Genomic DNA, 11547 nt, shown 5'->3' on the forward strand with positions numbered 1-11547 from the left:
AGTCTAATTTTTCTTATTTTGTTGTTGTCTGTACTTTTTGTATCATATTCAAGAAATCATTGCCAAATCCAATGTCATGAAATGTGTCTCCTATGTTTTCTACTAAGCATTTTAGCTCTGATTTTGATGCCTTTGATCTGTTTTGAATTAATTTTGGTATATAGTGTAAGGTAATGGTTCCAATTTAAATCTTTTGCATGAGGATATCCATATTTCTCAACACCACTTGTTGAAAAAAATGTCCTTTTTGCAGCAAATAATCTTGCACCCTTACCAAAAGTCACTTGACCGTATATGCAAGGATTTATTTCTGGACTCTCTATTCTATTCTGTTGGTCTGTGCATCTGTCTTTATGTCGATGCCGTATTATTCTGATTACTGTAGCATTAATACTAAGTTTTGAAAAGGAAGTGTGAGTCCTTACAATTTGTTATTTTCCAAGATTATTTGGTCTATTCACATTCTCTTGAAATTCCATGTGAATTTTAGTTTGGATTTTTATATCTCTGTGAACATTGACATGGGAATTTTGATAAGGATTGTATTCAATCTGTAGGTTGCTTTTGGGTAGTATTGTCATCTTAATATTGTCATGCAATCCATAAACACAGATTGTCTTGTCTGACTTTGATATCAGGGTAATGCTGACCTCATAGAACAAGTTAGAAAGTTTTTCTTTCTCTTCAATTATTTGGAAGGTTTAAAGAGGATTGGTGCTAATTCTTTAAACACTTGGTATAATTTACCACTGAAGCCATCTGGTCCAGGGTTTTTTGTCGGAAAGTTTTTGATTACTGATCCAACTTCCTTACTAGTTATAATTTATTCTGATTACCTATTTCTTTATGATTTAGTCTTAATAGGTTTTGTGTTTCTAGAAATCTGGGTATATCATCGAGGTCTAAGTCTTCATTGGCCTACAGTTGTTCATAGTACTCTTTTACAATCCATTTTATTTTTGTTAAATAATAATCATCTCCTCACTTTCATTTCTGGTTTTAGTTGTTTGAGAATTCTCTCATTTTTTTCTTAGTCGTCTAAGGAATCCTGTTAATTTTTTTGATATTTTTGAAGAATCCACTTTTAATTTTATTGATTTCCCTATTGTTTTTATATTCACTATCTACCTGCTAACCTCTGTTTCCTTTCTTCTGCTAGTTTTGTGTTTAGTTTGCGCTTCTCTTTCTAGTTTCTTAAAGTATTAGGTTGTTGATTTGAGGCCTTTCTCCTTTTTTTTAAATCTAAGTGTTTACAGATATAAATTTCCTTCTCAGCCCTACTTTTGCTGCATCCCATAAAATTGGGTAGGTTCCACTACCTTTGCTTTGAGAGGAAAATTTGCAATGGGCTTGATGACTCCAGATAAAAAATGTGCTGTGCCAAGAAAGGGGCAGAAAAAAAGCAAGTGAAAATGCCATGACATCTCCACCTATTGAAGATGTCTTTTTTTTTTAATTGGGTATTTCCTTGGCTGATTATTTTTTCATGGTCCTATAAAGTTAGTTCAATAAATTTCTGGTAGTTTTTGACATTTTCATGTGGAATGAAGGCCTGGAGGTTCCTCGACTTCCATTTTGCTACATCACTCCAAGATACTATTTTTAAATAAAGAATTTGGGGGACACCAGGGTGGCTCAGTTGTTGAACGTCTGAATCTTGATTTCTGTTCAGGTCATGATCTTACGGTTTGTGGGTTTGAGCCCCTGTGTGGGTGCAGAGCCTGCTTGGGATTCTCTCTCCCTTTTTCTCTGCCCCTCCCCTATTCTCTCTCTCTCTCTCTCTCTTTCTCTCTCTGTCAAAATAAATAAATAAAAATATAAGAATTCGTTTGGAAACAAAATTGGCTTTCATGATTTGGTCACTGTGTAAGTATACAGTATAAACGTGGATTTAAAGTATAGAATTAATACCTATGATGGAGCTGATATAGGGAACACAGATCTAGGTCTACGCAACTTAGGTTCATATTACAGATCCCCCCAATCATTATCTCTTTGTCTTGGGAAATTCTTTAGACTTTTTCATGTCTCAGTTTCTTTATCTGAAAAATCAAGATAATAACAGATACTTGAGGTTCAAATGTGTTAATAGATATAAGCCCTTAGAATAGTGCTAGTCACATGTTTGGCTACCAACATATGATTAAACATTATAAATATATACAATTTGGTACATACCAGTACTATAAAGAATATTTCTTAGGGTGCCTGGGTGGCTCAGTTGGTTGAGCTCAGTCAGTTGAGACTCAAGTCATGATTTCGTGGTTCATTAGTTTGAGCCCCATGTCGGTCTCTCTGCTGATAGCTCAGAGCCTGGGGCCTGCTTCAGATTCTGTGTCTCCCTCTCTTTCTCCCCTTCCCCTGCTCACAGTCTGTCTCTCTCTCTCTCAAAAATGAACATTAAAAAAAAGAGAATATTTCTTTGAGGGATGCCTGGGTGGCTCAATAGGTTCAGCATCTGGCTGTTGATTTCAGCTCAGTTCATAATCTCATAGTTGGGAATTTGAACCCCGTGTCAGACTCCAGGCTCGGCATACAGCCTACTTAAGATTCTGTCTTTCCCTCTCTTTCTGCCCCTGTGTACTCTCTCTCTCTCTCTCTCTCTCAAAAAATTAAAATTAAAATTAAAAAAAAAGAATATTTGTTTATATAATCAATCTCCTAAACAGTTTTAAATTACTGGTAAAATTTAATTATGGTGACTTTTCTGTCTGCATATACTAATGAATCATGAACATGTTGCTTAAATATTTAGATACTACTTTTTTCAATATTCTGTTACTTCAGAATCTCACAAAATAAAATTTATAATTAATTTTAATTGAAAATTACCCAAAAATGTTCAGTTATATTTTATGTTTATCCATTCTTTCCAAAAAGCACTCTGATAGACTGTCAACAGAAATAAGAATCTTTACTCTTAACTGAGTCTGTTTATGTACCAGATATCATTCTAGTACTTGATTTACAAGTATTTTTCTCACAGATACCATATGAAGTATGCATAATTATCATCTTCTCCTTACATTTAAGAAACTCTAATTAAAAAATAATTTTATCAGACTCATATCTCTATCAGTGAAAGATTATTTTATAGACATATGAGTTGGCAAAGCTAACACTATTGCTGTAATACTGTACAACTCATTTTGTAAAAGCAAGATTAATGACAGAGGATTTTTATTTTACCATTTTATTTCCTGCCAATTTTGCTGTATTTGTTTAGCCTATAAATCAGAGCATAACTCAATCTATAAAATATTATTACAAATGGGAGTTGCTCAAAAATATGTAACAACATATAAGAGAGTCATTGTGTCTTATCATTATAATTTTTACTAAGTATGTGGCTGTAGCGTTCTAAGAAGAAGAAAGGTCACTCTTTTCATATGAATAAAGCTTCACTTTGTCACATTGCAAGGGATTTCTAAGATTTAGTCCTTAGCAAAATATCTTATCGCTTTTTTTTTTTTTAATGGCAACAGACACGTCTGCCTCCCGCCTTATGAAATTGGCAAACAGGTACACGCTGACAAGGAGGTACCTTATCTTCATTGTTCCAATGATGTAGAACTCACAGGCAATGTTTTGGATGCCAATGACAAATCTAAGGATAGGGATAGAAATAGCGATGATGATAATGATTTCCTGAAGGGTAAGAAAACCACCTGGGAAAACTCTACTTCAATCTTTCATTATAAAATTCATTTTTGCAGAAATACAGCCTTAGAGTGAAACCTGGTTCTGTCCTTCACTTTACCTTTAGTGTAAAGAATCAAGTGAGCAGAAACCAACTAACATCAGGGGATTTTATTTCTTTGTTTTTGGAAAGCAAGTGCCTGCCTCTTTCTAGGATAAGTGCTCATTTACTCCTGCTTCCTGACTAATATCTCTAGCATAGTATAAATATTGCACTTAACAGTGAAAAATCAAGTTAGATTTAAGTCATCAAGTAAAATTTAAGTAATATTGCATGTTCTTTGTTAAATATGACAGAAAAATGTATATTTACAAAAAGGTCTATAGCAACTGTTTTAAGATGTTAGAGAAACATATATATTTTAAAAGAAAAATTTAAGCAAATTGTTTAAAGTGTTAAACTCTCTTCAAAATTCACCTATCTAGAAAGAACTACTTTCTTAGTACTATCACCTTTGCAAGAATTGGCAAACATTTTCGGAAAAAAGGGCCAGAGAAAATATATTTTTGGATTTCCCGGCCATTCGGTCTCTGTTGCAACTATTCAGCTTTGCTGTTTTAGCATGAAAGCAGCCATGGAAAATACATAAAGGAGTGGGTATGGTTGTGTTCCAATCCAATTTTGTTTACAACAAGTGGAGTACCAGATTTGTTCCACAGGCTACAGTTTGCCACCCTGTTCTGTAACATAGTTACCAAAGCTTTGGTATATCTTGGGGATTGAAACATATTTAAGTTCAATGTCAGTGAGAAGAGTCTGGAAAATTTTCATTAAGGAGAGAATCTTGAAAGAGTGGTATACATTTCAGTGCACTGAATTTTATTTATTAATACCAGCAATCTGAAAGAATCTCTAAAGTATCCCTTATGTATCTAATCCTTATTCTAGGTCGATGTTGCTTAAATTACAATCAGACATTAATTTAGGAGCTCTGCCTTTGCCACAGTGAGTCACTGCTCCCCTAGATCATCACAAAGCCTTTAAAGGGGATCTAATAGAAAGTGGTGTGACTTCCCCTTTGAAGAATGTCATGGGAAGAATGATAAATTCATTACTCGCAGTCGAAGTTCAAGATCGGTGGATAGCTCTGTTCGCAGCTCTCTCAATTTGATTAAAAACCAATGGGCTCATATCTAATAAACATACCCTTTCAATTCCCGCATGTAATTTAGAGAGAGCAGCATGAAAATACCCATCAATGTGCTGCTGCACAGTCTGGGGGGATGTAAAGACCTCGCGATGTAATCCACGGCTTCCTTGACTAATGTCTCCAACATGACTTGTTCATCTCCGCAATGATCAAGTGGCTATTAAAGATAAAACTGTGCTAACCTTTTCAAAAATTAGAAGAGCATGACTACAAGTGAAGCAACAATGGCTTCCCGGAGAGGCTGCCGTAGAAGGGAAAGATCACCCTATCCAGGCAAGAGTAATGTATGCATTATTTATACAGTGTGTCTGGGGTCTGCATGAAAGATGAAATCCCTGTCTGGGAAGTGCCTTTCTCAGCAGGACTATTTTAGTTAAAGTGCACAGTGGAGTCTGCTGCATTTCCATCAGCCGAGTAGAAATGGAGAAAATGGGTGTAATTTTTTCTCTTTTGGCTGGAGTCTGTGTAAAAACAAGACTAATGAATAACATAGTTGAAAATACATGGGATGTTCTAGTGTGACATTTGAAAATTATTATAAAGGAGTAACAAACAAGTACTTATGTTATTAGCTTCTTTCTCTAAACCTTCTTTTAGAGTTACCTTTTTTAGCACATACTGTTCTACTCCTAAAGAAAAGAAACTTCTTTCTTCTCAAACCTGGCAACTTCTGCTTTCTACTCTGCCAGAAACCTTCTTGGAGGCAATAAAGCACTAAGCTGAATACCTGATTGAATGACTGAAAAGCAAAGAGACAATGGGGCACCTGGGTGACTCAGTTGGTTGAGCATCTGACTTCGGCTCAGGTCATGATCTCAAGGCCCATGAGTTTGAGTTCGAGCCCCACATCGGGCTCTGTGCTGACTGCATGGAACCTGGACCCTGCCTCAGATTCTGTGTCTCCCTCTCTCTCTGCCCCTCCCCCGCTCGCACTCTGTTTCTGCCTCTCAAAAATAAATGTTAAAAAAAAAAACTTTAAAAAAGAAAAGCAAAAAAAAAAATACTTTTACAAATTAACATTAGAAATATTTTGCTCCAGTACTTTGGCCAGTATCTCAAGACCTTGTACCTTAAATTAATCTTTTCAATATTGTCTAACCAAATTAAAATTCTCACATTTCTTTGAGTTCAACTAATTGTTTCATGATTGTATGCCTTTGAAAATGCTGTCCTCACTGCTTAGAATGAATTTTGCCCTTTCCTACTTGATCATTCTGGACCTTCCAGTAAAGTTACATGTGCTTCGTAGGGTATACCTATGTATGGGTGTAAAGTGACCCTGTCAGCATACTCTGATTCATACTTAAAGAATTAGTTCATTGTTCTTCTATGAAGGCATCTCTACCTTCAAGGTTGGTAATTGCCTTTCCTGTATATCTGCAGCCTTTTATGTACATCTCATCCTATTTTAAATTTATCACTTTAAATTATAACAATTTTTGTGTCTATATCCTTGCGATAGAAACAGAAAATATAATCCTAATCATATCACCAAGTCTACCTTAGATAGAAAATATAACTGCAGTAGAAGATAAAAGCCTTAGTTAACAGTTCTTAATAAGAATCTTGAGGGAGACAGTTTGCAGTAAATTAAATTTAAAAATAAATAAATTTTTAACAATGAGTACAAATTCTTTGTTACTTTGCCCATTGAGAGGAGTTAACTCCCCAACCCCCCCCCCACCCTCTTGAAGTGGCTGATTTTGTAACTAGATTACAAATCAGCCATATATATATATGTATGTAACATATGTTACTTTCTGGGACTTTTGAGGCAAGATCACAAGAAGCCTTGGAGTTTCTGTCTGGTTATCCTGAAACACTTGCTTCTCAAGACACTCTCCTTGGAATGTTCATACTTAGAACTCTGTTACCACATTGTGAGGAATCTCAGGCAACTTCCAGAGAGACCCACGTGGTGAAGAATCAAAGCCTCCAAATGACAATCTGAACTTATTTCCTAGTCAACAACTAGCACCAATTTGTCCTCATATGAGGACCAGTCTTGAAGTTGGATCATCCAGCCTCATTCAAGTTGTCCTAGCTGCTGCCACACAGAATAAAAATAAGCTCTGCCCAACTTGATTATTGTTGTTCTAAGCCTCTAATGTTGGGATATTTTATAATGCAGCAATAGATAACTAGAATAATGATGACACGTTGAAGAGCAAGGCTGTGCTTAGTCATATTCTTACAGAGATGAGGGAAACGTTAGTAAATACTTAGATGATCCTTATACCAAACATCTTTGATTGAGTTTCCTCTAAATAGACCTTACTCTTCTGATACACACCACACCAAAATAATGCTTTTAGAGAGAAAAAAAAAATATATATATATATATAATAGTTAAAGAAAAAATATATAGCATCATTAAATGGTGAAACTTAGGGAGGTACCTGAGATCGTCTGCCACTTAATAGGAAAAAAAAAAGTTCACATAATTAGGTGACTTATTCTAAGTCACATAGATAGTGACAGAAATGGTCAAGATTTGCACTTTATTCTAGGTCTGAGTTATTGAAACTTAAATATGAGTAAAAGAATAAAGAAGAAGAGGAGGAAAGATACATAACATGTAATCAGAGTTTCAGTTTCCCAAAACTCTCAAGTATAAATAAAGCATCAGTTAAAGGACCTTTAAACATACAAGTCCTCCTGTATTAGCATTAGCCTATTATTATTGCAGGACTGTGTTCAGTGACAGATGGTTGGGTCACTCAGTTACTGGGGAGATATAAATATTTCAAGACTGATTATATATGGATCTTCAAATGAGAAAATAAAAATATTTTTATAACCTAGCTTTTCTTGCATTAAGAAACTCCCCTTATACACCCACAAACAAATGTGTTCATATAGAACATCTAGGACTATTTATCATGCAGAGTCTCACAAAATGAAAACAAAACCACAATAACTCACTTTAATTGATGATATTTTCAGGAGTGTTCCTAGAATAAGACCCTCATTTCTTGGCACATTACAGGTGCCTAGTACTCTATTCTTATTTTACAAAACCTTAAAGAAAACTGGTTGAGAAAGTTGAGTACAATTAGGATGTGAGAATTGATGGAAAAGGACTGGAGATTAAAGCTTCTTTTCTCATTATGGGAGCTACAACATAGTCTCTTGGACTTTGAGGTAACCTGTCAGTGAGTGGCTGTGCAGATACTTGTGAAGGGAATGGTAATATTGAGAGGCTACTTCTTGCATGCTTAAATTTGTATACCAAGAACTATACCAAAAAAACACGTGTTTAGAAATACCTCTGATCTCAATTCTCAAAGCCCATTTTCCAATCTTATTTGCACAAACACAGAGTTTCACCTCTTGCTTTTTTTTTTTTTTTTTAACCATACATAGGATTCCACCTCTTTCCTGGCTCTTCTCCTCAGGGCCAACATAAGGCTATCTACTCTCATATTGGTTACCCTCTTGATAGTGTTCTCTTCTTTTTAGTATGAAACCACAATTAAGCCATTAACCATAGACAAAAAGAGCTATCATTTTAGATACAATTGTGCTTTTAGTCCTGAAACAAACATTCCTTAGGGATGGACTAAAGAATCTTGCTTAAAGTGGCAGAAAAGGAAAATAGAGGAACAAATATTTCAAACTACTTTTTCATATAAATGACCCTACTAGTCTTGGGTATAAGTTAAGGAAAATAGAAGGCTCAACCCTGTCTGGGTTTTAAGTCTGATTGAATGGCTGGGCCTCTCCTAGGATGAGGAGAAGTGGCTATGAACCAGATTTGGCACGAAAGATCAGTTTCATTTTGTACATGTTCAAATTGAGATGGTGCATATCTGAAGGGAGATGCCAAGTTGGCAGCTGGATAATTGTGCCTAGAGCTCTGAAGAGAACTTGGGGTAGAGTAAAATATATGGGAGAGTTGTATGATGGTGAAGGAGATGCCAAGGAAAGTGATGGGAGTAGGTGAGATTGTGCAGAGAGGTGGTATACAGTCAAGACTGATTTAAAGGCTGTATAGTGGAGGGAGCCATGATTAAAATAATTGAAAATAAGAGTTCAGAGAGATAGAAGGAAAATGAGAATGGTATGATACTAGAGAAGCTAAGGGGGGTGGTGTTTCAAGGAGAAAATAGTCACCAGCATCAGATATTCTTCACAAGTCAAGTAAGGTGACAACTTCAATCTCATTTTAACCACACCTGCTACTCTCCATTCATACAAATTTTTAGTTTCCTAAACATACCATGATCTCCCTCACTTCTGAGGTTCCATACCTGTGACTCAATCTGCCTGGAGTAAATTTACTCTCCTTATTATTGAGTTAGTCATTGTTGATTCTTTAAGGCTTCAACTTACAAGTTATGTCCTCTGGAAAACCTTTCTGATCTTTCTCAAGGTAGGTCATAAACTCATCCTATGAGCTCACAATGCAACTTGTAGTTTATTTTTACAACTTTCTAAAAAACTTTTGTTCCTTCCTGTTGAACTTAAACTTTCATGGTAATTGAGATCACACTTATTTTGTGTACCACTTTATTCCCAGGAGAACTGGCACATAGTAAATACTTATTTAATATATGGTGAATTAGTAAGTAAGTGGAAGAGAAGGTTTTTATTTAAAAATTGTCCATCTTGGCTTTTTTTTTCCCCAAGGCTTCCCTGATCTCTGGATGTTCCTCTTTCTCTTTTGAGCCACCTATAATTCTGTCCTTAAACGTTGGTATTCCCAGGTTTCAGTGCTTGCCCATTTTCTTGTATTAATCCACTCCTTTGCACACATTGTTTTTTTTTTTTTTTTGCTATATCCTGATCAATACCATATATTGATCTTTGACCCCAATTCTCTCCAATGATTCTATTTTTCCATTTTTTAATTAAATCTTCCTAGTTCAATATTTCACCAGCCCTTTGGTTCACTACAACCAATAATATAAGAATAAACTCTCTCTTATCTGTTCCTCCACCCATATCCACTAACTTCAAACATTGTCATCAACGTTCTCCTGTTTACCTACAAATAATATCTGGGATTTATCATAGACTACTGTGCTCTATGCCCATGATAACCAATCAGCCACAAATTTTCTTAATACTTTGGAAATATTTGTTCTATTTTTCATTTTTTAAAATCAAATGCTTGTTGTTTTTCAAATAGTTTTCTGGAGTCTCCTTACCTGATTCCTTCCCTTCCCTTCCCTTCCCTTCCCTTCCCTTCCCTTCCCTTCGCTTCCCCTTGCCCCTGCCTCATCTGACTCTGTGGCTAGGACTTCCAGTACCATATTAAATAAAAGGGGTAAGAGTGGACATCCATGCCTTGTACCTGATATTAGAGGAAAAACTCTATTCATATATCTATATGAATATATCATATTCATCTAGTATGATATTAGCTGTGGGGTTTTCATATATGGCCTTTATTATGTTGAGGTATGTTCCTTCTAAACCTACTTTGTTGAGACTCTTTGTCATGAATGGATGATATACTTTGCCAAAAACCTTTTTCTGAATTGATTGAGATGATCATATGGTTTTTACCATTCTTATTAATGTGAGGCATCACATTGATTGATTTATGAATATTGAATCACCTTATATCCCTGGAATAAATCTCACTTGATCATGGTGAAAGATTTTTTTTTTTATTGTTGGATTCAGTTTGCTAATATTTTGTTGAAAAAAAATTTTTTTTGTAGAATTGCTTCTCTTTATGTATTTATTGGATATATAATTGTTATGAATTTTGTTTATTTTTTATTTTTTTAATTTTTTTATTTTATTCTTTTTAAATTTACATCCAAATTAGTTAGCATACAGTGCAACAATGATTTCAGGAGTAGTTTCCTTAGTTCCCCTTACCTATTTAGCCCATCCCCTTTCCCACAACCCCTCCTGTAACCCTCAGTTTGTTCTCCATGTTTGAGTATCTTCTGTTTTGTCCCCCTCCCTGTTTTTATATTATTATTGTTTCCCTTCCCTTATGTTCATCTGTTTTGTCTCTTAAAGTCCTCATATGAGTGAAGTCATATGATTTTTGTCTTTCTCTGACTGACTAATTTCACTTAGCATAATACCCTCCAGTTCCATCCGTGTAGTTGCAGATGGCAAGATTTCATTGTTTTTGATTGCTGAGTAATACTCCATTGTGTGTGTGTGTGCGTGTGTGTGTGTGTGTGTGTGTATGCCACATCCTCTTTATCCATTCATCCATCGATAGACATTTGGGCTCTTTCCATCTTTGGCTATTGTTGATATTGCTTCTATAAACATGGGGGTGCACGTGTCCCTTTGAAACAGCACACCTGTATCCCTTGGATAAATGCCTAGTAGTGCAATTGCTGGGTCGTAGGGTAGTTCTATTTTTAGTTTTTTGAGGAACCTCCATACTGTTTTCCAGAGTGGCTGTTCAAGCTTGCATTCCCACCAACAGTGCAAAAGAGGTCCTCTTTCTCAGTATCCTTGCCAACATCTGTTGTTGCCTGAGTTGTTAATGTTAGCCATTCTGACACGTGTGAGGTGGTATCTCATTGTGGTTTTGATTTGTATTTCCCTGATGATGAGTGATGTGGAGCATTTTTTTTCATGTGTCTGTTAGCCATATGAATGTCTTCTTTGGAGGATTTTGTTAAAAATTTTTGCATCTATGTTCATCAGAGATACTGACCTATAGTTTTCTTTTTTTGTAGTGTCATTATCTGCTTTTGGTATTAGGGTAATGCTG

At 35.4% G+C, this 11547-nt stretch overlaps 1 long non-coding RNA gene across 2 annotated transcripts in view; it reads right to left on the reverse strand.

Moving 5' to 3' along the window:
* The window catches only part of LOC132673514 (uncharacterized), a 69999-nt gene extending 60814 nt beyond the window's left edge, over positions 1-9185 (reverse strand). For both annotated transcript variants that reach the window (XR_009608087.1, XR_009608088.1), the window contains exons 1-2: positions 9104-9185; positions 3545-3607 (exon numbers count right to left, since the gene is read on the reverse strand). This is a non-coding gene — a long non-coding RNA (uncharacterized LOC132673514). The remainder of the gene's footprint in view (positions 1-3544; positions 3608-9103) is intronic.
* Positions 9186-11547: the final 2362 nt, after the last annotated feature.

The sequence above is a fragment of the Panthera onca genome, chromosome C1 (assembly GCF_046562875.1).
Source record: "Panthera onca isolate mPanOnc1 chromosome C1, mPanOnc1 haplotype 2, whole genome shotgun sequence".
Taxonomy (NCBI): Eukaryota; Metazoa; Chordata; class Mammalia; order Carnivora; family Felidae; genus Panthera; species Panthera onca.